Raw genomic sequence first — 27,727 nt, forward strand, 5'->3', positions numbered from 1 at the left:
CCTCTCTGCCCCCAAATGCCATTTTTGTCCATTTCCTCCCTGGACAACTCTGCCCTTTCTTTTAGTTTGGGAGATCAAGACCAAGTGCAAGAGAATTATGGCAACACGACCCTGGACAATGTTGGAGCAGATCAAAGGGAGAGCACATGGGAAATGGGAAGAAGAGAGAAAAATGGTAAATTTACATAGTTTCTGTGTAAAAACTTGTTGACTAATGTTTTAGGTCAAACAAAATGAATCAGAACGTTTATATATTGAGATTTTTTGTTTGATGTTGCCAAAATTTTTTCAGACTTCTAGTGGCATGAATGTCTGCTTTGTAAACAGTTAAAATTGCAGGTTTTTATATATGGAAGCAGATACCTTAAAGAAGGCTTTCTATATATCCAGGAAAGACTAGTCAGCTTTGCTCAGTGTTGACATAGTACACTGTCTAAACCCCTTCTCCATCATGCATTACACGAGGCAAATATAGTTTCTTACCTCACAGAACTGTCAGTTATTTGAGGTCAAGTACTACAACTTAAATATTTCTTTCAATTCACTATATATAGTGTAGTACTTGACACTTGGTATATAGGAAAACTAAACAAAACCAAAAAAAAAAGTGTATTGAGTTTGAGCTTGGTTTAGGTCTTGATTTCTTCTCTTGAAATTTGCATTGGTTCTCCTCCAGAAATATTTTGGTTCAAGTGTGAAACAACGTAAAGCTATCAATTTATACCATTTTGGTAAGAGTATAAATAATATTTTTGAGAAATTAAAGCTACAACATGGTATTGTCATATACCAGCTGGACACTCCAGAATCGCTTGGCATAATCAAAGACTATCTTTAAATATAGAAGTCCTTGCTACTGCTCACTTACGAGAATGTCCACAAGAAAGGTAGCCCAACTGCAAGTCAACCCCTGCCTTTTGGGCTCATATTTGAAACCGCTGTCTTCTTTCTGCATAGCAGCCCTAAGGGTCACTTTCAGCTGCAATCTGCAGATGACTGCCCACCCTTGGAGATGCCCTTTATCACCACCGCCAGCCAGGATGCTCCAAAATGAATCTTGTACATACCATACCAAACACACCATCCAAATCCACCCAGCCATTCTCCTGTGACTCAATAACCAATATAGACAGAAACTTGATTTCAATAGATGAAGATGATAACCAGAGTTTACTTAGGAAGAGAAATAGCTTTTTTCAAAGCCTATCAAGTCCTTTACATTCAGTATTTTGCGACAACGCATTCAGACTTTAGGAGACCCAGTTAATATATAATTATAACAAAATTGAAAAGATTATCAGCAGCAAAAAGTGACTTAGAGAATAGGTTAAAGGATAGGGTTGGGGAAGACGAGAAAGGTGGAGGCTGTAAATGGAAAAAAGAAAAAAATGGCAAGGCTTACAATTTACGCAGATCCTTTGTATATATTTCTTGACTGTTCAAATGAAAATTGAATTATGGGGGGTTTTATAGTGAAGGAAAAACCCTCCAAACTTTAGCAGCTTAATTGGTAGCTTTTAAAAAAATTGTAAAGCGTTTTAAAACTACAATTCCACATTCTATGAAATAGAAACATTTTAGTGCTTTTATACCCTATTATTTTAAGCTTTAATATTTTTTCTGGAACTAAGTGTGGAAGATTAAGATAACAAAATTTGGCTTCTGGGTCTGCCTTGGCATTCTTCACCTTGCTTAGATGTATATGATTACATTTTCTATTATGCAAGCCATGGGGACATATGGTATTTTCACCAAAAAGTGATGAAAGAAACATCTTTAGGAAAGTTGAAAATATTGTCTAACTTAGGAAACAAACTTCTGAGACTGGGGATATTTTTTCTGCTTGGCTACCTGGCAGTCTAAGTGTTGCATGTATGCGTAGAGTGTTGAGGGAAGGGGTATAGTTAGAGAACAGGCATGCAAACAAATAACCAAAAATATGTAACTCACAAAATTTGGTCAAATTCCAGATTGTTCATGATTGAGTGATACATGTAGAAATTGATCAATTTTATTTCAGAAAAACTTTGGCAAATGGTAAAGATGCTTGCTAAAAAGTAAGACTACTTACTCATTCTCCATTGTTTCTGGACTTAACTCTTGATTAACTCAAAAGTAGGCTGAAGACTATGCAGCCGTTCTGCCATCTGCACTTTGACGAACAAAAGTTAGGCTTCAACTCCCTCCTCTGCCTAATATGTTAGGAATAAAAAATGATAGTTACTAGCAGGTCCCACAGTGAAGTTTGAGTTCAGCCTTGACTTCCCCATAAGCACTTTATGAGCTGAGCACCCAGCATGTAAAGTTTGGTCATACAAAGAGTCACTACATCGTTATAAAATGATTGCTACCCTTTTGGAGAATTTGGTATATGCTGGATTTAACCCTCATCTCACATTCTAAGAACAACAAAGCATAGGATTTTGTTCATCAAAACATCTAAATAATTAAGTGAATGGGAGACAGTATTAAGAATATTTTCACCACACATTCTTCTTTTTTTTCTGGTCCCTCTACAGCCAGAGCATTTCTTTTTTCCTTAAAGTGAAATGCAACTAAAAGTTGTATCAATGTAGCATCCATTTAACAAAATTGGGACAAAAGATATGATCGCATTTTCTAGGAAATAGTCTTCTTTGAGAACACATTTTAAAGAACTGACACAAAAGCTTTCTTCAAGGTAGAGGTAGTGTTAAGACATTAAGTAACTGGGACGAAGTGAGAGAGTGGCATGGACTAATATATACTACCAAATGTAAAACAGATAGCTAGTGGGAAGCAGCCGCATAGCACAGGGAGATCAACTCGGTGCTTTGTGACCACCTAGAGGGGTGGGATAGGGAGGGTGGGAGGCAGACGCAAGAGGGAGGAGATATGGGGTTGTATGTATATGTATAGCTGATTCACTTTGTTATAAATCAGAAACTAACACACATTGTACAGCAATTATACTCCAATAAAGATGTTAAAAAAAATCTATTTCCAGTACTTTGTTATGCAGGAACCATTTCTAAATAGAGCATTGGGTCTTTCAAATGAAAATACTTTTCTCATGTGCAGACCAATTTGTTCCATTGCTTCTGAAATGATAAGGTAATAGAAAACTCAGCCCAATACAAATATTAGAATGTACATCAAAGTACTTACTTCAGATGGATGTGTTCTCAAGAATAATTTTCACCTTTTCCTTTAAATATTTTTTCTTTCCTAAGAAGCAAAATATTAGAAAATAAATAACTTTGGGTAGAAACATAAATAATGTTCCAAAAAATGTAGAAAGGGTCAAAAATCTTTCAAGAAAACTGCAGATTTAAAGATGATTATAATATTAATAGAGAAAAACGAGATTCAAGAGTAAATATAAGAAGCATAAGAGAATTTAATAGTAATAAAATAACACTCAAAAAAACAATAGTTATTCTGTGTGTTCATTATGTATTTGTCTTTAATGCATTGAATTTTAGTGACAGTTCCTTCTTTAGTACTTTTGCAATATGCTTTGGCTCTTGCACTCTGAATCTATATGTTTGAGCTAATTTCTTGTTGATAGCAAGTAATGCTTATAAGCATACATAGGTCCTCTGCACTTAACAACTCATAGAAACAGTGCATCTGTTTTGATCTAATCATAATTTTGAAACCACTGGTTCATGATTATGGCTCACTTTTCTATTCAAATATCTGTTTTGAACTTTGATAAAGTTCTCAGTGCTATTCTTTTTGAATAACTTCTTTCAAGGCACCAAATATAAAATAGTACAAAATATGGAAGGTTAGTAATATCCATTCTTTATATGAAAGTGGCGTGCTTTAAGGAGGAATAGTTACAGATTTGATAGTAACATGAAAGGAGTAAATTTCAAAGTACAATAATTTTCTCAGCATAAAGTGAAATGGAAATTTGGTATTTTTCTGGTAAGTTTGACATATATGCAGAAATATTTGAAAATTTCACTTTTTAAAATGTGTACACAGTAACTGGTTTTAGAATGTATTTGAAATTGTTCTTTTTATCTCACTTTACTCACTGGTTAAAGTATTATTCTAGAGATAATTTCACAAGAAGTGTCTTCAGAATATAAATAGTTACAGTACAGAAACCTGATTATTTTCTTGGGAATATTCTGCAAGCCCTATGAAGGCAAAACTGCTTTTCAGAAATATTAAATTAAGTATTTATATATTAAACATTTATAAAATTAAATATATATTAAATTTATGTATAATTAAATATATAATAAATTAAGTATTTAATATATATTAAATTATCTATTACATGACATTTCCAAAGCAAATAGACCATTAATAAATCTAAAAGCCATTTTTAATGCTTATTGTCCTCTCCTTTTTATAGTGTTTGCTTTAATTCACCAGCTCCGTCTATGTGAAATGCTGGCTTCCGTGACACTAGAACCCTTCTGTTTTCTTGTCACTGTTCATTGCTCCCTCTCATGAGAAAGACAGTGTACACAGTTCAACTACTCTTTTCCTCTGACAGCTCTGCTCATTCTGTCCCCATTACCTTGGTAGCTTCTTTTCTTCTTTCTTCTTTGACCTGTTTGTGTCTAAAGGGTGCATGCTTCGCCCTCTTTCCTTTCACACAACTCACTCTTCCTTAGTAATCTCATCGCTCATATTACCAGCCCTAAACTGGTAATTGCCAACACATCTTTTATCTAGAGTAGAGGATGCAAACTTTTTCTGTAAAGGCCCAGATAGTATAGAATTTAGGCTTTGCAGGCCATACGGTCTCTGTCACAACTACTCAACCCCACTGTTGTAGCACAAAAGCAGCCATAGGCAACGTAAATGAAGGAGCACAGCCATGTTCCAATAAAACACTGGAATTTGAATTTCATGCAATGTGGATGTAGTCCTAACTCCTAATACCTCAGAATGTAATTGTATTTGTAAATAGAATCTTTAAAGAGGTAATTAAAGTGAGGTCATTATGGTGGGCCCTAATCCATTATGACTTGTGCCCTTATAAGAAGAGGAAATTTAGACAGAATGATATAGAAGGAAGACCATGTGACAACACAAGGAGAAGACAGCCACCTACAAATTCAGGAGAGAGGCCTCGGAAGAAACCAACCCTGACAATACCGTGTGGACAACTCAGACTTCCAGCCTCCAGAACCATGAGAAAATAAATTTCTGTTGTTTAAGCTATCCAGTCTGTGGTACTTTGTTGTGACAGTCCTATAAAACTAATGTAACATATTCTTCTTCTTTTTTAAATTAGTAATTAATTTTTTTTACAGTAGGTCCTTGTTGGTTATCTATTTTAAATATAGCAGTGTGTACATGTCACACTTCTTCATTTTTTTTCAACCATTTAAATTAGGCAAAACTATTTTTACATCACAGGAGGTACACAAACAGGTGATGGGCAGGCCCTCGTTTGCTGAGCCCTGATCTAGAAGTCCCTTTTCAAGCTTCGTTTTATAAAGCAGACAACTACGTCTTCACTTCCTCAGATTTCCTCAAACTCAACCTGTTCCTAGGGCAGGTCATCCTGTCCTTCTCTGTTATCTAATCTGGTTTATACTTTCTCCTCTTTTGTGTTCCCTGCCTTGCTGAGTGGAACCACCATCTACTTTGTCACCCAAACCTTAAACCTGGTAGTTATCCTAGATTTCTCATTTCCTTCATTTCCCACATCTAATACGGAACCAAATCGTACTGATTCTGTTTAATATTTCATTGACTATGTGGTGTGTCCTATCACTTATTCTTTTATAAAACTGTGCAAATTTGTCCAGATCTTTAGTCTTACTGTCTACATTGCTGCCAGAGAGACTGTCTAAAGTCTAAATCTAATTACATTGTCCTTCCAGTGAAAACCTTTTAAAGCTTCTCTGTTATCTAAATCCTAAGCTTCTGAACATGATATACATTGTTTTCCATGAGGTCTTTCTTCATCAAATTCATTCCCTAATGGACTCCTCTTTCAACAACGGTTCAAATGAAATACTTGCCATTGTCAAGAAGGGGCACAAGGTTACCTACTTCCCGGCCTTTATTTATGCTGTTCTCTTTGCAATACTTTACTTTTCCTTCTTCACTTGATGGACATTTGCTCCTTAACGATGGGAAATATTTTTCATCTTTAGCTCTTACACAAGGCTTAGCAAAAGGTAGACTCTTCAAAAATACATTAATTATTAACTGTGATCAAAAGAGCTGTGTGAAAGATAATAACATATATATATTCACACATACGTATGTATGTGATGTTAATGTGTGTGTGTATGTGTGTGCTTATGTACATAAATATGTGCACACAAAATCTCTGCTTTCTGGCCTAATTAACAGTGGTGTAACAGGTGCAACAACTTTTAGAGCTGGGTTGAAGGATAATTGGACTCCAAAGAGTTTGGGTCCAGAACTCCATCAGTTCAGAATGTATCTGGAAGCATCAGGGAAAACATCCCTGTCCATTTCCTGCTCACTCTGTCTGTAGCCCATTCGAAGCATGCATTGTCTTTTGCTTCCCGTTACTCAAGCCCTACATGACCTTCAAGGCTCCACTCAGAGTTGTACTCCTTCAGGGATCCAGAAGCCTGTTCCCACTATTCCAAAGTTTAGTGACTATTCGTTTCTCTCTTGTAATATTTAATAACAGCGTTTAGCACTCGCTTTTAAAATTTCCTTCTGATTTGGAGGTTTGTCTTCCCTTGCTTTGCAAAATACTTTGTTAAATGGTCATCTCAGCACATAGCTTAGTCCCAAGCACCATGTAGGCAGTTGGCAATTGAAGGACCAGGTCAGAAAGAGTCCTTTGTTTGATCAGTCTTATAGCTCTGAGAGTCTACCCTGTATTGCATACATGAATTTTAACATTTGAGGGGTCACTGAACTTTTTGAGAATCCAGCAGATAGTGCCCTTCTTCTCAGAAAAACCATAAATGTACACACACACACACCATCTATGCAAACAATTTTGTATATGATTTTAAGGATTTATCAACTCCAGCTTACCAGACTGCAAGTTCCTTTACCTACAGATGTGTTGTATTTTTTAATACTTAGCACAGTACCTAGCTGTTCAATAAATCTTGTCTAAAATAAACAGTACTGAACTCAAGCCTTTACTAGACAACATTTCCTATATTTGTATTCCATACAGTACTTAGCACAGTGTCTTGGCCATAATAGTAATTTAATAAATATTTGTTGAATCAAATTGAATTCTGCTTTCTTTGTATCTCAGAGAAATACCAATTATAGTGATATAGGTAGGTGGGGCTAAATAAATATTTACAATGACCCTTTTAACACTTAATCTTATTGTTTTAACATTCTACAGACCTGAATCCACTAATCTGAGTATATTAGTGTTAATAGATATACTCTTTTAATCTTTTTTCATGAAGTGTTTAAATTTTAAAGCATTTAGTTAGAAAAAACACAAAGAATTCATCTGTCCTTTTATAAATGTCACTACATTCTATTTTGAGAATAATGTGAATAAGGACCAGGTCTGAGAAGTCTAAAATAAAGCATTTCTACCAGTGAAGGGAAAGTGTGAGGCACCTTTTTCTTCCACAATCAACCCAAATGCCTCACCACTTAAAACAGATTCTCTTCTGCTTGGGTAGCAATCCTGTTCTTAGCAGTTTTTGGAATAATGAACAACCCTTTTCATAATGACAGAAGTTTGAGCCTTAAAAATAAAATAAATAATTAAAAAGGAGAAGGGAGAGCTGACTGATTGGAACGACACCAAATTTTTATTTTCAATGGCATTTGTAGCTGCTAGAAGTGACACAATTTATGTCAGTCTAGGAACTCGAGGTAACCAAACATAATAAGTTGTAATTGACCAAATTAAAGTCAGAAGAATTGTAGTTAGTTCATTAAATAAATAATGTGGAGAATTTCCCAACTTAGCGGTGAGGTACAAAACAACAGATCATCTATACAGTAGAAAACAAGATGAAAAGGGATAAAATGAGAATAAAAACCTAACTTTCTCTTCAAAGAAAGCAAAGAAAAGACAAAGAAAAGAAACATTTAAAAAGGAAGATTCAATTAGCAAGGAAGGGAGAAAAGAGAGAAATCCAAGTGGGATTCTCTACGAAGGAAAAGAACGTGATGAGAGTTTAGATCATAATCTATAAATAGTCTTTTATTTTATAAATCCTTCATGTGGTGCATAGATTACACAGTGAGCCTCCCGTGTCCTTAAAATGTATAGTCTCACAGCACATCCCTTTTAAGGCAATACCAAGCACAAAGAATTAGGTCTGGAAAATGACTTGTGCTTCTCTTGATGAGGAGGGAATTTGGGAATATGGCACAAATTGTCAGGAGAGCAGAGGAGGGATAAGGCTTAGTCGTCTATGAAATATTTCGGAGAAGTAGTATGCCCCGCTTCTAACTTACCAGTGTGAGGGATAATTTTAATTACCATTCTGTAATGAACCTTCCTCCAAATAACACAGAAGACCACTTTACCTGTCATTCTTCACACACGTGTCAGGTCCTGTGTTGTTTGTCTCTTCTCATCCCTTTGTTCTGATTTTCAATTCTATAAGATGCTAGGGGTGATGGAAGGGGGCTAAGGATGGAAAAGCAGAGTGTGAGAGGGTCGATATTTTACAATTAATTCTTTGATATGTTTTGTTGTCTTTTATTGTATTTTCAAGGACTCCTTTCCATAATATTGCCAAATGCTTGAAATAAAGAAGCAGTCTTTCAAATCCTATATCAAACATAATACTCTTTTTCCGTTTTTTAGCAGGGCAAAGAATTGGCAAATGTAACCACCGTCATATTTGGCACTTCTCTAGAATATTCTTTATTACTGGCCTTTATGATTTATTTTTAAAAAGAACTGTTATTTTTAAAGAGGAATTAAAATAGATTCTGACATGCCTGAGCTAGGGATGAGTTGTACACATCTGCATTCTTAGCTCTCTCTTCCCATCTGGCCCAGAGAACCAGAGTGGCAGAGGAAAAAGCACGCATCCGTGGTTGGATGAGCATGGTCAATGGATTTCCCCTCCTGTCAGACAGGTATCAAGACATTTAAAAAGCTATGCCATCTGTTTTTAGGAAGATAAATATATCACATCTTCCTTCAGTCACTTATCTTGAGAATCACTGTCTTCTGAACATTTCTTCTTGCCAGAAAGATTATAGAGTTTTATTTTTAGTATTTTCATTACAAAAGAAATGTGTTGTACTCTAACAATTAAAAAAATATATATAATCTATACTCCTCACTACATTTTTTTCACCCTAAATATCACTGAGTTTTTCAAAATGTCCATGGAAACAATGATTTAATATAATAAAGTTATGTGTGTCAATAAGAGTTGTACTTCTCCAAGGATTATCTTCCCTCTTCTTCGGAATAAGAAGAGTCATTCATTTTAAGAGTCACTTTCTAAAAGAGTTCTTTCTAAATACAATATCCCTACTTTCATTGTCTAAACTTCTTTTGCTTTGTACATTGTACATTTCCATCTTCAGAATTTTTGTCATATTTCATATACTCCCTCTGGGAAATCTCATTCTGTACCATAACTTAAAATCTTTTCTTTGTATCAACAGCTCCCAAATCTACACTTCCAGCCCAGAACTCACGCTTCAGCTTTAAAACTATAGGACATATTCACTTGTTTGTTCAACATGTTCTTAAAGAAGGTCATTATTCAGTGGGAACCTAATCCAGGCCCACTCCCTCTCCCAGATTCCACCTCTTAAATAAGATATCACAATTGACCTGGGTATCATCTTTTTTTTTTTTTTTTTTTTTGCGGTACGCGGGCCTCTCACTGTTGTGGCCTCTCCCGTTGCGGAGCACAGGCTCCGGACGCACAGGCTCAGCGGCCATGGCTCATGGGCCCAGCCGCTCCGCGGCATGTGGGATCTTCCCAGACCAGGGCACGAACCCGTGTCCCCTGCATCAGCAGGCGGACTCTCAACCACTGCGCCACCAGGGAAGCCCTGGGTATCATCTTTAACATCTTCTCTTTCACAATTTCCTTTCATCCCTGCCTGACATAGTGGCATCCAAAGATATATCCTGTTAATGTTCCTTCTGATACATCTCTCAAAGTCATCCCATCATTGCCACCCCCACTGCTAGGTTCTATTACAGTGTCTTACCATCTCTTGCCTGGGGTTGCTTTTAGAGAGAAGAAAAATTCATCATGCCCAGTAATGACTCATACTCCAGAATTATCAAAATAGTTCTACATACCCCCCTTATTTTGCCCTGATCATTATGATCATTATACAGGAAGTGGCCAGAGAAGATGATCCACTTTTGTAGAAAGTCATATTCAGTGACCAAACTGTCTTTCTGAACAGTGTGGACCAGGACAAGGTAAGGGAGAGTCAGAAAGCTTCTGAAGTCAATGTTTTATGAGACTGTTCCAACACTCAGCAATACCAGATGATTGTGAATGGCAGAGTACATGGAAGACCATCAAAACCTTGAGTATTATCCTCTTGTTCACTGGCTGTTGCACATTTTTCAAACTGCAAATGGACTGGAAAGCTGAAACCCTGATACCTGTTATGGCCAGTTGGCTGATTGGACTAGAACAGCAACATCATAATCTGAAAAGGTGTCAGTGATGGTGAGGCACCACTAAAAACCCTGAAAGGGGACCAAAGGCTAGATATAGCCAATCTGCCAGGAAGATGCTTATAATCTGCTGGATTATAGTTTCCCAAGTGGCAGACTAAACATATAGGCTACTTGGCAATAGCCCAAGATTCATTAAAACTATAACTAGGTTCAGCAAGGGCTGAACTAGCTAGAGCTATGAGAACTGCCACACTAAAAGGAAAAACCACAGATACCTTTGATTCTGTACAGCTGGTGCTGAGGGTGAAGAGCCACAATACCCCAGTGGACACCACCAGGCTTCTGCTCCGCTGAATTGTTCAAAGAACCAGGCCCAGATATTTAGGGGAAATTCTGTGAATTCAGGGTTCCATTCAGCCAAAAGCTTTGCTTTAGGCTGCAGGGATGACAGTGAGATGGGTTAAGAAGTATTTTATGTGTCCCCCTAGCACTTCTCCAGATGTAGATCTTTTTTTTTCTTTTTTAATTAATTTATTTATGGCTGCGTTGGGTCTTCATTTCTGTGCGAGGGCTTTCTCTAGTTGTGGCAAGTGGGGGCCACTCTTCATCGCGGTGCGCGGGCCTCTCACTATCGCGGCCTCTCTTGTTGTGGAGCACAGGCTCCAGACGCGCAGGCTCAGTAACTGTGGCTCACGGGCCCAGTTGCTCCACGGCATGTGGGATCTTCCCAGACCAGGGCTCGAACCCGTGTCCCCTGCATTGGCAGGCAGATTCTCAACCACTGCACCACCAGGGAAGCCCCAGATGTAGATCTTTTTGATCAGAAAAGTCCCCCTAGACTTTATGAACATTCTCAGTACCATCATGTGAAACATCAGTGTCAATTATATATTCAGCAAGGGAGGTCACGACAATACTACATTAAATTAACTCAAAGCGTCACACCCATACAAGATCACTGTTAACTTCTTTTCCCCACTGCAAACCTTGCCCAAAGCCTATCAGTTGAATTTGAGTGTCCCTTCCCTCCATGGGACTGTATAGGATAGTAACTTTCTCCCTATACCAAACAGAGCTATAAAAATTTGAGTCCTTACCCTCTCCAAAGTTCCCCAGATTACTAGGATGGGTATGTATGGACTTCAGTTCCCCTTCGGGATAAGGAAGTTCCCCCTAATTATCTTTCTTTTTAAAGCAGTTGTGTAAGGTTAGAGAAGGAGAGAGGGAACAGGGAATGTGCAGGGTGAGAGTGGAACTAGGCTATTAAATAAAGCACATTTACCTTAGGTCTCCAGCAACATGGTGGCTGTTCATGGCTCAACCAAACAAACTTCCAATGTTATTGGCCCACCAAAGGCCTATATGGGGCAGCAAAGTCAGCATTGCTGGCACCTATATTACAGATCTGGGGGCCCTTTGATTCAGCCATGGACAAATAGCCTTTGAGCAGCCATAGACAAGTTGCTTTGAGACTGTGACCCTGAGGTTTGTATTCCTTGCTTGACTTGGGCTTAACTCACATAGAAGTCTTCTTTTTAAAAGGAATCTACCTTAATCTACACCATTTGCTATCCCATTATCAAAACAGTATACCTTAAGTGCTTACTCAATTTCAACATAAAGGCTAGGAGAGTTTTCTATGGTGTCAAGGCTGACTGCAACAATTTATCTACATGTCTTTGAGTGGGTTTCTAATTCTCCAGTGGGGTGAACTCCATCACTCCACTGGTATTGTTAAGTCAATCAGGGCAATAAGAGTCCAAAGTTTAGTCAATGCCTCATCTGGGGTTTCTCAAGGGAGCTCGTCTGTCTCAGGGAAATCTCTGTAAAAGGGCCATATCTCCCTTATAACAGCCATGAACCACTGCAACAAACAAACAGAAAACGACAACAAAAAGACCTTTGTGACCTTTTGCTGTCAATTCTAATGGATCTAAGTTAGTCATACTAGACTGTGGGTGGGGCTGAGCTATGAGCCTGCCCAGCTGTTGCATTCCTCCTTAACAAGCAATTAAGTCCCCTGCCTCTCATTTCCTCATGTCTCAAGTAAACCAGCTAACGTTCTAAACTTTGTCTGCGTCCTGTCCATACTATTCATTAATTTTCCTTCTTTCAGCCAGTGTAGTGTACATTCTTTAGTTATTGTCTGAAATGGATTGGAAACATCTGCCTACTCAGGATGACCCTTAATGTTAGTTGTCTGGGTGACAATGGGGCAGACCTGAGACTGACTACCAGATTGTCAAGGAATCCTCACCCTCCACCTTAGGAGAAAAATTAGCAGCAACCAGGGCACCATTCATGCATCTATCTCTGAACCAACTTCCTGATACTTGGCCTACAACCATCCTCCTAACGTTTCCTCATTCATAAGTAATAAAACAGAACACCATTTACTGACAGGCTGGCCATACAATTTGGTCAATATGTTTACTACTGAGTCCTATGGACCTCCCTCAGATACCATTAATTGCCCTGTGGCACTAATTTTTCCTCTTCCAGAAAGCATATCATTGTCAGTATCATATTCACCACCAAACTGTCAAGAACTGTGAAGGATCTGAGCTTTACTTTACAGGGGGTCTATGGATGCTTGCAGTAGATGTGAGACTCCTTTGTCAGAGTCAAAGAACTTCATTACTCATGGCACAGAAACCAGCATGAAAGTCAGCATACATTATGCAGAGTCTCCGAGCCCAAGTTCTCACAAAGAGGGCCAGATGATACCTGCATGTGCAGTAGGTTGCACTCCAGGAGATGAACTCAGAACTTGGGAACCCAAATCTTTTATAGTGGGCAGTAAGCATACCTGACTATGCCCTGGAGGGAGACATTATCTTTATTACCCCAGACAGTAAGCAAATTTGCCTCTTCCTCTGGAGGGAGATACCATCTCTATCTTCTAAGGCTGCTTTCTATACAAATATCCTTAAAAAGATAATCTGGGGCAAAGCACTCTTCTCCCAAGATATGCAGAAACATGAAAGAACCATGGAGATACTCTCTTACTTTCCTCTCTACACACTCCACCACAGCCCAGGAACCAGGTGCCAGATTCCAAGATTCAGAATGTTTAGCTCTGACTCATTTCACCATGGTTAACATAGTACTTAGATTGTAAACCTTTCCTTTGAGAGTTCCTGTTATATTGGGACATATGCCAGTTCAAAAATCAAGGCATTCAAGGCAAAGTTATGTTGCACAGCATAATTCCTTATTCACTTTTCTAGTTTTCTTACTTCCTCTTTTCACCCCTTCTTTTACCCTTTTCATGGGTAGATTATACTTCATGATAGGTTATATTCCTAAAATTTAAATACTGTTTTAATAAATGAAATAGATTTTATTTTATTAAATATTATACTCAGTATGTTTAGAATATGACTAGGGAAAAACCTACTTTATTCTGGACAGCTATTTTAAAACCTAGAAAAGTATAGCCAGTACTCAAATAAAGATGGAGACAATATGTTAAGTTTATGAGCAAATGAAGATTTACACTCTGCACAAGATTTAGTATTTGCTATTTCCCCTCAAATCTGAGAATTGCATTATAGAATGAAGTTGAGGAGGGAGGACTCTGCCTCATATTTCATTTATTTGATTAAGTTTTTACAGAGGAAATAAGATTTCAATTCAATAACTCTAAGATACGTTGTTTCAGCCCTTACCTTAATACCTTCAGTCAGATTCTATATAAGATGTTTATATAAAGGGACGATGGAATATCAGGGTTTTGGTATAAGATCAGAGTAAATGTTAGGACATCTATAGCAGAATATACTAATGGTTCAAATTAATTCATTCCAATGGGATGTACTTAAACTGGGTGTAGCTCAGTCATAGAAAAACATGAGAAGTCCAAAATATATGCGCATATCCAGCAATGCATGATCACAAAAAAATTCTTTATAAAATAAAGAATTGAGGGAAAGTTTCCCTTCATCATCCTAAAAGTATACTGTATTGTAATTTAGAGAATTATAAACAAATCCTAATGAGTTAATATCAACCACTTATCTTTTGTCAGACTACCCACGAGTAGGCTGCCCATTTACAGAGTAAAAAGATCTAGAATAATCTTTGTTGCTGCTTTCCTTTTAATGAAGTGCAACCATTTCTGAGATGCATATATGACTTTAGAAATACTTAACATTTCTTTAATGATAAGAAATCTCAGCGCTTACTGACAGTGAGATGGAAGGTATTACATTTTACACCATAAAACTTGCTTTCTGTTCCAGAATTCAAGTAATATGATAAGTGAGGCCTATGACATGTCCTTTAAAGATACAAGGACAGAAAGGCATGCCATTTGCTTCTAATTTTAATTGTTCTAGTGAGCAATAATTTTCGAGCTCCTTGTCAAAGAAGGGAAAATGGTAAATTAAGTTCTTATGTACAAATCCATCCAAGACCAGAATTCTCTAGCCTTCATGTAGAAACCACTGGATCATCACAGGGTTTACCTACATCCCATGGAGAAAACTATTCAAACTCATGTCTGGATTACACAGGTGATCCCATCTGTCAGTCTTTTGAAATCCTTTCTGCTCTCTGGCCTTACTTGTTCTCTATTTTCAGCGAGTCTTCTGGCAAAAGAGCAGTAGTCAAGGCAAGCTGGGAACCAGAGTGTTATCAACTTGTTTGTGATGCTTTCTCACCTGGCTTTCTGCAAAGCTCTAATAACAAGAGGAGGTGGTATTGGCCTGTTAATAATTAATAGCACCCAGTGCAGATGAAGCACTTCTGTCATAGGGCTTCATCAGTAAGGTCATGGTACAACAGGGGCTACAGGTTTTGTAAGCGTGAGTGGTATTTGCATATGTCAGAACAGACCGTGCATGCTAACAGCACAAACACTTCACATCTGCTTCTGTTTACTCCCATGCTAACACCCCAAAGAACAGAGGTCCTGTGTTAATTGCTCAGTTACATACTGACTGTTGATGTGTTTTCCACAGAGCTTTTCCTAAGTGCACTGTTGCAAATAAACTGCTAATGACTTTGCTTATTCCAGGCACCCTTTCAAGGAAATCTACAGCACATACTCAGATTAATGATTCCTCTATTTAGCAGTGTGTCTTGTGACTAGGTTTGCATAGAAGCAGCATCAATTAAGTAGCAATTATCTGCAAAGTGGGAAAAAAAGAGGGAAGATATAAATAAATAATGAGCATGATGCTAAAACCTCTGAGAACAACTAAAATTGAAGTCTGAGGCAAGGGCACTGACTAGTGAACATATTTTTCCTATATTTTCTTACCTGAAACCCACAGAGCCCCTGCAAAATCCAGAACAATTACAAACACTTATGTTCTTAAGTGATATTTTTATATTTGATATTCAAGGTAACCACTATTTTGAAAGAGCAAAGAAACGAGAAAACAGAGTTGTATCTAAACACCACTAACAAGACAGTTTAGAAAATGAGGGAGAGAGGGAGAGGAAGGATTGGCCTATAAATGTTTATTTTGTGAAAGGACTCGACTAAAACATATTTTCTATGGACTAAAACATATTTTCTATGTGCCTTAGTAACAGAGGTCAGCACCATGTCTCAATTTATCCCTCTATTCTTGTCAAGCAATGGCCTTTATTAGTACCTCATAAGACTTATCTGGAAAACTCTACATTATCTGCCTGTAAAGAAAAAGAACAAATGGGGTTCTGAGGCAATACAAAGTGTTCAAATTAGTAGGCTTGGTAACAAACTTTATAAGATTTATTTTTCCTTACTAATCTTGGCTTATAACAGCCAGATAGGTTCTTTCAGCTCAGGATCCCCTTAGGAGATACACAGAAAGGCAGAGACCCTGGTGGCATCCATCTGGCCTTGGTCCTTATCAACCAGGATGTTTTTGACCTCAGTCTCTTCCATTAACACGGACTGGGCAGAATGTGAATTAGAGCAGTAGGCAAATGTTTTAAGGTTTCTCCAGAAGATCTAGAGCCCAGTAATTCCTTTGATAGCTTTTTCCCCTCAGGGCTCAATGACTATGATAGTTCAAAAGTGTGGTTTTCTTTTCTTTTTTCACTTACAATGATCATATTTTCCTGCTCCTAAATGATGACATTTAGTTTGACAAATTATACATGAAGAAAGACAATTACAATTGTGTAATGTATTGACTAGAATACCATTAGGCTAATATAACAAAGAGACCCAATAAAACAGGAGTTTACAGAACAAAGAAGATGTTTCATTGTAATATCCCAATCCAAAGGGAAGCTCCTGGCTGCTGGGCTGGTCTGCCCCATGTGGTAAGTCATGGACTTTGGTGACCATGAAGGGGTACCACCCAGATTTTCTTAAAGAAAACCTGCTAGAAGACAAGCTGCTGCACCTTCAGATCCTCCAAGACATTCATGTTGATGCCATACTAGCCCCCCAGGCTACTCTCAGCCAATGACTAAGCGTGGCCGGGGTGCCAGAGCCAGGCCATCTTTGCCTGATGCAGGACCTTCTCATGGGAAATTCTGTTCAGGGAGTCCACATTGGCTTGGCTGACATTTCTCAGAGATGTTCTTTAGTTTGAAACGTACCCTGCCCATCCTTCTTACCTCCTGCTCTCCTTTCACAGGTGTCAAAACGGCGCTCAGGCCAAAAGGCTCTCCCCACCTCTTCTTCTCCCTCTCCCCTTTTAAATACCTTTCACAAATATTCCCTCCAATATTTGTTGTAGGTTCAAGCTCATTTAGCTGCACTATTTTCTTGCAACTGAGAAGTCTTTAAACTTCTGCAGGTACTCACTCTTTTACCTGAGACCCTTTGAGCCAAAGGGTTTTCTGAATTCAGAATATGGTGCATCTACCTTATATTATATACTGACCCCATTTGGAGTATTATGCAGTAAAATCCAAACACACACACACACAAAGTAGGATAAATAGAGGCTATACATGATATCACATAATTATAGGTCACTTTATTGCCAATAAATACGTCTAGATAAGGGTGGGAATGGTCTCTAAATAAATTACCAAAAAAAAAGGTGTTTGGTTTTCAGAATTGTGAACCTATATCTTTTGCACTATTGTTAACAGTTACTGTAGGCTCAGATCCATAATTTCCCCCTCCTTACTTTATTGAGCTGTTAGATCCCAGTTCAATAGTTCTCATGCTTCAGCATCAATAAGGGGGCAGTTTTCAACTCCTAAATTTTTGTTCAGTAGGTCTAAGGTAACACCTGAGAATCTGCCTTTTTAACAAGCTAGGCAGGCCCATCACCACCTGTGATTCTGATGCAGAAAGCCTTGGGATTCATACTTTGAAAACACTGTCCTAGACTTTATGCTTCACTATGGTAAACTACTAATGTCCTTAGTTCCAGGTGTAATCTGGATTTTGAGGCTTTTTGTTTTTTAAACGCAGAAACAGCTAACTCACTTATTCTCTTGTTCTTCCTCTCTGAGTCTGGCTACTTCTGCAGACAAGTCCTATAGCCACTGACTTCCTAGTATGATATTAATTTCACCAATAACTCTTCAGGGATGTTTATCTTGCAATGGCAGGAGTTAGCTTTTTGAACTGAAATAGAGCTGAATAATTTCCACTTATCTTTGAATATCTGTCTCACCAGAGTATCAGCTTGAGCTTACAGAGTTGTGCAAGGAGGCCCCTGTTCCCCTTATAGTTGGAGTTATAGGTAGAAAAACTTTAGATAAACTCTAATGGGTAAATGAATCCACAACAGGTGTAGCAGAACAACTGGCATGAAATAAATTTGTAAGTGTCCTCTCAACTCAGGACTACTTTTAGCTTGGTTCTCTTGCAGGACCAATTTTCTTTTGAAGGAGTAAAACAGTTATATTTCTAAACTTTCCTTTCCCCTTCCAAAGATATTTCTGATTTTCTATTTTAAGCTGAGTGCTTCCTGAAACTGGAGACTAATCAGAGACTGGAAGGTGATATTTTAAGAGGACAGGTTAAGGGAAAAAAAAAACATTGTTTGTAAAGGGATCTGGGTATTTATTTAGGCAGTATGTTTTCTGCAAATAAATGTTTGCTCCCCTCGTAATAGGAATTTAAAGTCCTCTGCTAAGCACAGCTTGAATGGTTATTAATATTAATAAGGGAAAACACAAGAAAAACCATGTCCAAAAGCATCCTTTAGAATTACATAAATACCATCATTTCTACAGTTTTACAATTATCAAACTGAAGAATATGACATTTTGCCAGGATTTAACTGGAATTAGAGGTTAAATGTGGTGTATATCCCTGGAGAAACAATTTTAAGAAAATGTTAGAAAAAAACTAATAATTTTATGCTAAAATAAACACAGGCTTTATGGTACAGAATACGAAGTTTGTGTGCTTTAATTAGTAAAACACATGCCTGTTAAGAAATATCATAAATAAAAATGCCTCTTTAGTCCAAGATCTCACATCCTATAGAGCTCTGTCTTCTTTCTCAGTGATTCAGGGTAAGCTGGTGGGTAGAAAACACTGCAGTTGATTGTGACATGTGTGGTTAGGTATTTCCTGTAAAGAGTGTAAACGTGCCTACTTTGTTATTCTAGTGCCTGCTCTTGAATTCTCCATCTCAACTGGCAATATATGGAGTTGAAAACTGTATGAAAATTGTGTTTTAGTTATGCTACTAAGGATATGCAACAGGATGTTAAAGTTGAACTATTTCTGACTCTGTTTTGGCTAAAGCCCCAAGACAATATTTGCCAACTATTCCACATTCTAAAGCTAGACCACCTATGTAGGACTTGTAAAGAAATGGAGGAAATGAAGAAGGAATCCACAAAGCCCTTTTCCCCCTTCAGGTAACCACCTATAGGAGTCAATAGGGGCTGAGGAGAAGCCCTAATTTTAGATGACTGGACATTTTAATTGCTGAAATGAAACTTTCTTTTTGTGACCACACATGATCAGAAGACTTTTTATTACCTATGAGTGACCCCAAAGTCATAATATTTCCTTTCAATTTCATCTGCATAGCAGAGAAAATAACCCTACAAAGTGGGTTTTAATGAACATTACAAAATAAATTTTTTTTATTAATACCTGTGACTAGGACATGAATCAGGAAAAAAGAAGCCATATGAGGCAAAATTCAGAGCTTTCTAACAATTCTTTTCTTTTTGTTTGCTTACATTTGTAAACCCTAAGCTTCCACCAAAACAGGACTTTTCCTTTCCACTTTACAATACATTCTCTGCTTCCCCCTCCTACAGGTCATGAACTCTTTCCCCATTCAATGCTGTCCTTGGTGTTCGTTTTATCCATACTTCACTTGATTTAAAATATTGGGATGGAATTGTGGTACTACCTTCTACAGTGTCTATATTCTCCCATTTGATGATGCTGGGATGACGGTAAGTGTCTCTCAATTTCCAGAAATACTTAAGCTAAAAACAGAAAATTACACTCTAAAAGATATGGTAAATAAATAACAGTTATAACTTATTAAAAAAGTGCTTATCACTTGGCTTATAAATTCCTGACCTGCTTACCAGTTTATCTAACCAGGAGGAATAGACTGGGATCCAGGTTATATAAATTGACCTAATCCTATTATTATGAGAACTCTGACTTCCAGATCACAAGACATTTTTTTCCAAGCTGAGCAAAGGAAGAATTCATTTTACCGTCAGGGAAAATATTTTTTAAGGAAGTCTTTTTAAGTATATGAGAATTGTTTTAAAAATTCTCTAAAACCAGAGGCATAAATTCATACTGAGATGCTTCCTAAAGTTAACATATCAAATACTGAGAGATGTCAAAAAATGGATCTTAAGAAGACACTAATAATAGATGCAAATATGAACAGATATTTATGGGGCACCAATTGTTAGGCACTGTGCTGGTTCTGGCCATATAGTGGTAAATAATGGATAGTTCCTGGTCTCTAGGTGTTCACAGGGGTAGAAAAGAAAACATGTGATTCTAAATTAATATTTAGAATCATGCGTATGATAAGAGGATATGTGAAAGATAAAATGAGAGATGACCACAGGAAAGATAAAATGAGAGATGACCACAGGAAAGGGGTTATCTCTGTTAGGAAGTCAGGGGAACCCTCTGGTCAAAGGTCAAGTCAGCACTGGCTTTTGAAGAACAGATCAGGAGATGATGGGAACTTCCAACTGAGGAGCAGAAAGGGAGGATGCCCACATGCAAAGCAGCGTGGTGTATTCAGGGACACCACTAGCAGATTGGTAAAGCTGCAACATTAAATGCACCCGGACAGGAGTGAAGCTAGTAAAGGAGGCCAGCACGGCCAAAAGGAGCAGGTGATAAAAGGTCTTTGCTAAGGAACTTCACCTTGAGAGCAATGGGAAGTCAGTCAAGGATTTTATGCCAATGAGAGAGAGATGAGGAGATGAGCATTTTAGAAGAATTCATCTGGTGCAAAATAAGACATGAAGTAGAGGGCAGGGGAGTCTATAAATAAGTAAAAAGAAACCAGATTCCTAGTGGCAGAGGAAGTAGAGAGAGGAGAGACAGCTGCTTCTACTGGAAAGAACCGCCACTGCCAGGATGAGGAGTCATTGCTGGGATGATGCTCAGAGGAACAGGAAGCAGAAAGCAAACAAAGCAGGAGAGAGCTCTTCTTCCTCTTTATCCTAGCAGAATCCCTCCAGTGTCTCCTACTGCACAGCCTAATAGCCTTCACCATGGACGTGAGATGCAGAAATGTGCTTTGCAGAGTTCCAGCACTGGCATCACAAAGCCAAGTATGGAACAGTGAGTCTGGAGCTAACAGACAACAGCTTGATAAGCAGCACAAATGGAAATCAGAAGGTCTTGGGCTGTGTGTGTGGAGGAAGGGGCTTGCTAGAGAGAGGACCTTTCTAATTCTGGCTTTAATTCAGTGACTTGATGAGTCTGCCCACAGCCTAAGTTTCAACTGGACACTGAGCAGTCCTTCCTGATGAGCCAGCTGCTCCGGAAGATAGCTGAGGGGCACAGTTCTGCAGATGGAGAGGTCCATATCCTTAATGCTTTTGTAAATTTTGAAAATAAGTTAAGGATAGGATGCTAAGAAATGCACTCTCTCAAATGCCAAGGAATGTGCCTAGGAGACAGGAAGTTTATCCTGAGATGCAGAGATTGGAAGAGCTGGACAACTCTTTGGCACAGAGTCATCTCAGTGGGTGGGATAATTGTACATCTTAATTGTCTTTGGACCCCAGGTCAAGAGATCTTCTCCCAGTTCCTCAAGGCTCTTTTAAGAAACATAGATAGTAGACTCCAAAATTTTTAAGTAGTTGATATGATTAAAGTAGTCTATTGAAAAGATTAATCTAGCAATGACATGTTAGATGAAAAGGAGGAGTGAGAATCTGGAGACAGGAAGGACTATTAGACAAGTAAGCCTATGGTCTGACTTATGGTTGTGACCGGGGAACTAGGAAGACAAAAACATAAACATCATGCGAGAGGGAAAGGAGAACCGAGTGAAATTATAGCAAATGAAACTTATCACATAATTTTATAGCCTGTTGTTAATATGTCCGTCTCCTTTGCTAGACTCTGAGCAATGTGCTTACAAAGACAGTTTCTCATTTATCACTGTTATGGAAGGAGGAGGGAAACAAACTCTAAAGGAAGAGTTGTAACACTGTTAAAACATCAAGAGAGCAATACTTCTTTGAGCAGTTTAGTGAGAAGAGTATCCCTGGTGGAGACTTGGGGGAGGCCGCCAAAATAAATGTGAGTGGTGTTGGTAGCTGCTGGACGGTAACCTGAGAGATACTGGCAGGCTCAACCTGTGGCAACTGGGAAAGTCATGAAGTCCATTGTCATCAGCAAATGTCATGCAATAATAGCTGAGTCTATGAGGCTGTCAAGTAGATGGAGAGGGGCACACATTTCTTCAGTGCTTGTAATGGCTGCCAAAGCAAAAGTATCTAAAAACTCCACAATCCTGTTCATAGAAGGGACCACCTCGAGGATAGGACAATTACAGTGATGATGGTGGTGATAATGTAGCATCTAAACATTAAGTTCCTTCCATGAGCCAGGAGCTAACACATATGTTATCTTATTTAATCCTTACAGGTGACTATAAAGTAGATACCATATTTCACTCTACAAATTATGGAACCTGGATTTAGTAAATTAAATTAGTCAAGATTACATGGAAATAAACAGAAGACCCAAGTCTGCTGTCTTAAAAGACTATGATGTGAACTACTAGGTTTTGTAAAGATGCTCAGGACCAAGAGCTCAGCCTTCTTCTTCTCAGCCCTTGCTCCCTACAAGAGATTGTGTGACCTTGGACAAATTACTCACTCTCGGTTTTAATTTTCTCCTTACTCAAGCTGAAACAGCTGGATTTGTACTTTATTTCTATGATTTCTACCATTCTATGATTCCCCCTCTTCACCTACCAATCTGCAAAGATGAAATTGGTTAAACATTTAAAAAGCAGTAGAGAAGCAAAAGAGAGAAAATAGAGTAAATATTACTGCTCTTTAGTTCAGGAAAATATTTGTTATTTGTTAAGCAATATTTGCTTACAATACAAAATATTTTATATAAAATATAAATACAAAGGTATTTGCTTCTGTTTTTTTTTTAAACATTAAGTGGCTTCTCTCCTTTAACTGTTCCTTTTTTATATTATAGTACTCTCTTTGAGGTTATTTTTAGTTATTTTAAAGTCCCATTCCTATTACTATATTAATTCTGTTTTTTCAAGTGTAAATTCAGATTGATGGTTTTATTGCCCTGTCCTTCATAATGTTGGTGCTTTTTTTTTTTTAACATCTTTATTGGAGTATAATTGCTTTACAATGGTGTGTTAGCTTCTGCTTTATAACAAAGTGAATCAGTTATACATATACATATGTTCCCATATCTCTTCCCTCTTGCATCTCCCTCCATCCCACCCTCCCTATACGACCCCTCTAGGTGGTCTTAAGTATTTGTGATTTGTGATTCTTGATCATGAACTCAACTTTCCAAGTGCTATTTCCCACTAGATTGTCCATGGCCAAATTAAGTTTGCTGTAGATTTCTGTAGATGCACTTTATCTGGTTAAGAAGCTCTTGTCTATTCTTAGATTGCTAGAAATTTTATCATGAATTGCTTTAATTCATCTATTGTGTTTTTAATATCACTTACAATATTTTTTATTTTTTGTTCTATTGATTATCATTTTTCCCATCCTTTCCTTTCTTTTTAGCCTTTGTTATACTTCTATTACTTTATTATAATTTCTATTTCTTCATATATTTCTTCAATCATTTTAAAATTCAGCAAGATACTTTGCAACTTTCTCTGGCTGTTGTGACTGCACTTTCAAGGCCCATTCATATAAATGCAGCCGCTTTCGCTGTGAGGTGTTTGCAGGACATGGGGTCCCAACTACTCTCCTTGCACTGGTTTAATGATACTCTCCTATTTCAGGTGAGTGTTAATAGCTCATTCCCGAGTGCCCTGGGGCTGTGTCATGTCTGATACCCTTGTGCCTGGTTATGGTATCAATTGCATATATATGGTTTTGAGTATACTCTTCAGTTTTGGCAGTAAAGAATTTCCCTTTCTTTTATTCTGTTCTTTTCTTTAAGCATGGCTGTGATTTATGTGGTTTTGTTTTATTTTGTCTAGTACATCTATATGTTTCCATGTTGCTGGAAAGCAATAATGTTATAGTAAACATTTCTCTATGTGTTCTTTACACACTAGTTTAATTTGTTTTTCTTAGAATAAATTCATACATATGAACCTTCTGATAGAAAAAAATGCAATTTGGGCTTCTGATTTTTCTTCCAGTTGTCATGCAGCAAGTTTACCAGTTGACACTGATACCAGTAGTATCTGAGAATACCTGTTTCTCCAGAGACATACTATATCTTGAAGGTTGAATAAAAGGTCACTAAGTGAAGAAGAAGAAAAGACATTCTTTCCAAACAAAAAAGAACAGTAGGTGACAGTGCAAAGAAATATTCAAAACATGTGTTTGGGGAGTTACAAGAGATTCACTAGGATCTAATGGAAAAGTCATAGGTTCATGAATCATTAAGTATTAAAAATCTTTGCTCTGTTACTTCCCTACAGACATCCTGGAAAAGTGGATAAATTAATTAACCTCTTAGATCTGAATTTTGTCCCCTGTGAAATGGTAGTCATCCACTTTTTAGGTCTCCAGTATTAAATAAAATATGTTGGTAGTGTACCTAGTAGGTGATCATTCCATAGTAAGTTGTAGCTCATATATTCATGCCGACAACAATAGAGCCATAATAACATAGAGTTGAGGCAGAGGATGGAAAATAATCCTGACTCCATAGTATGAAGGTCTCTTGAGGTCAGAAAAGGAAAAGGTTTAGATTTATTTTCTGGGCTATGTAAGATAAGACTTTTTGCTTTTGCAGTTTTAAACCAGCCATGCATTCCTCAGATAAACCTCATTTGGTAATGATATATTGTCATTTTTATATATTGCTGAATTTGATTTGCTGAGGAGTGCGAATCTATTAACACAAAGGATAGTGACTGTAATTTTGTTTTTCTTATGAAGTCTTTTTTATTTTAATTTTAGAATCTGGGAAATGCCAAACCCATAGAATACATTGGGAATTGCTCTATTCTCTTCAATTTTCTGGAAGGGTTTATTTAGAATTGGTAACATTTTTTCTTCAAATATTTGTTCCCCAGTAAAACCATTGGGATCTGGAGTTTTCTCTATGTAAAGGTTTTAACTACAAATTAAGTTTCTTTAATAGATATGGGGTTATTCAGGTTATATATTTCTTTTTGAATGAGTTTTGCTAGTTTGTGTCTTTTAAGGCTTAAAGATATTCATAATAATTTATTTTTACTGCTTAACTATCTATAGATTCTCTAGTGATGTCACCTCTGTCATTCCTGATATCAGTAATTTGTGATTTCTCTGTTTTATTACTAATCAACTTGGATAGAATTTCAGAGATTTTATCTTCTCAGAGGGCCAGCTTTTGTTTGTGTTGATATTCTCTATTGTTTTTCTGTTTTATAATCTATTGATTTCTGCTCTGATATTTATTATTTCCTTTCTTTTACTTCATTTGGTTTTAATTTCCTCTTCTCTTATTTCTTAAGCTGGAAGCTGAGGTTATTGACTTGAGACCTTTCTTCTTTTATAATCTTTGTGTTTAGTGCCACAAACACTGTAGTGCTATAAATTACTGTATTACTGTATCTCACAAATTTTGGCCTGTTTTCATTTTTGTTCAGTTCAAAATACTCTCTAATTTTCTTTTTTCATTTCTTCTTTGTCCAATAGGCTATTTAGAAGTATGTTATTTCTAAATAACATATCTAGTTCATATCTTTGAGATTTTTAGAGATCTTTCTGCTAATGACTGTTCTATGATAATTATGACCAGAGAATATACTGTATATGACTTGAACCCTTTTAAATTTATTAAAATTTGTTCTATGATCCATATTATGGCCTATCTTCGTAAATGTTCCATGTGCACTTGAAAAGAATGTATATTCTGTTGTTGTTGGATGGAATGTTTTACAAATGTCAAGCAGGTCAAATTAGTTGATGGGGTTGTTCAAGTCTTCTACATCCAGACTGACTTTCTGTCTATTTGTTTTGTCAGTTACTGAGAGTGTGGTATTTAACTATCTGTCCATAACTGTGGATCTGTCTACATCTTGCAGTTCTACCCAGTTTTTTCCCCATGAATTGTGTAGCTCTGTATTAGATGCATAAGTGTTTAGGATTGTTTTGTGCTCTTAATGAATTTCCTTTTTATTATTATGAAGTAACTTTCTTTATCCCCATTACAAATCTTTGCTCTGAAATCTACTTCGTATGATATTATAGCTATTCTATCATTTTTAAACTAATGTTAGCTTGGTATTATAATATTTCTTATACTTTTATTTTTAATCTATTTGTGTTTTATAGTTAAAGCACATTTCTTGTAGGCAGCATATTGTTGGGGCTTGCTTTTCTACCCAATCTAACAGCTTCTATCTCTGAATTGGGGTGGGTAGGTTATTTTCATTTCATCTGCATACTGATATGGTCAGGTTTAAGTCAATTATCTTGCTATCTGCTTTCTGTGTCCCATCTGTTGTTTGCTCCCCTTTTCTTCTTTTTCTGCCTTCTTTTTGATTACAGACTATTTTCCATGATTGCATTTTATCTCCTTTGATGGTCTTTAATTTTTTACTTTGGTTATTGCATTAGGATATATAGTAAACATCTTTAACTAATTAGAGTAACTTCAAGTGATATTATACTGAATAGGGACCTCATAATTATATACTTTCATTTCTCTCCTGGTCTTGTGTTTTTGTTGCCATATATTTACATATGTTATATACCTCACACAATATTCTTATTGTTTTTAAGCAATTATCTTTCAAAGAGACTTAAATAATAAGAGGACAGTTCTCTTTTAAACTTTTTAGTGTTGTATTTCGATTTGAGAATGTGCTAAAAACTATGAATTGATTCCCTAGAAAAAGTACACATCAGCACAGAGTATACTCTAAATACTGCAGATAATTAATGGGGCTTTCTGAAACCTGAAGCCCATTCACAGACACCTGCTTTAAAAAGCAAAGTTGTCATGTAAGCAGTGGGAGTTCAAAAACACTGGAACTGGAGGTATTAGTCTTAATACGATTTCATTTACAATAACATTTGTGAGCCTTGTGGAAATTCTCATTGTAGTATATTTATAATGTCATGTTATGCAGCCATTAAATAATAATTTTGAGGACTATATTCTAACATAAGAAAATGACAATGAAATATTGTGTGACAAAAATAAGACACACAATTTTATACACACTGTGATCATAATTGTATATTTAAGCACGTATGTCATTTATGATGTTTTCGGCTGCAAGTAACAGAATACCTGGCCAAAAGTGGTATAAAAAATAAGTGCTTCTTTTTTCTCACTTCAGTCAGTTGTATACTTCAATAGAGGTATAGTGTTTCAATGTTGGCTCCACAGTGTCAGCTTCTGTTGGCCATCATCTCATGATCATGAGGTGGCTGAACATTTCTCACCTCAAATCCTTCTCACACATCTCTAATTTAACGGGAAGCAAGATATTTCCCAGAAGAAATAAGTGCCCTTCCTTATTCAGACTACCCCTCAGCCCTCACTGGCCAGGACTGGGTCACATGCCCTTGCTGCAAAGGAGTCTGGGAAAACAAGCATTGGGTAATTTTGGCCTCTGTTGTGGAAGGTGG

General features: G+C 37.1%; 1 long non-coding RNA gene across 1 annotated transcript in view; it reads right to left on the reverse strand.

The window, feature by feature from the left end:
* The window catches only part of LOC132524177 (uncharacterized), a 417,505-nt gene that overhangs the window by 18,729 nt on the left and 371,049 nt on the right, over positions 1 to 27,727 (reverse strand). Inside the window, exons 6-7 of the long non-coding RNA XR_009541810.1 lie at positions 8,464 to 8,566; positions 3,148 to 3,207 (exon numbers count right to left, since the gene is read on the reverse strand). This is a non-coding gene — a long non-coding RNA (uncharacterized LOC132524177). The remainder of the gene's footprint in view (positions 1 to 3,147; positions 3,208 to 8,463; positions 8,567 to 27,727) is intronic.

Source organism: Lagenorhynchus albirostris, chromosome 8, assembly GCF_949774975.1.
Source record: "Lagenorhynchus albirostris chromosome 8, mLagAlb1.1, whole genome shotgun sequence".
NCBI classification, from domain to species: domain Eukaryota; kingdom Metazoa; phylum Chordata; class Mammalia; order Artiodactyla; family Delphinidae; genus Lagenorhynchus; species Lagenorhynchus albirostris.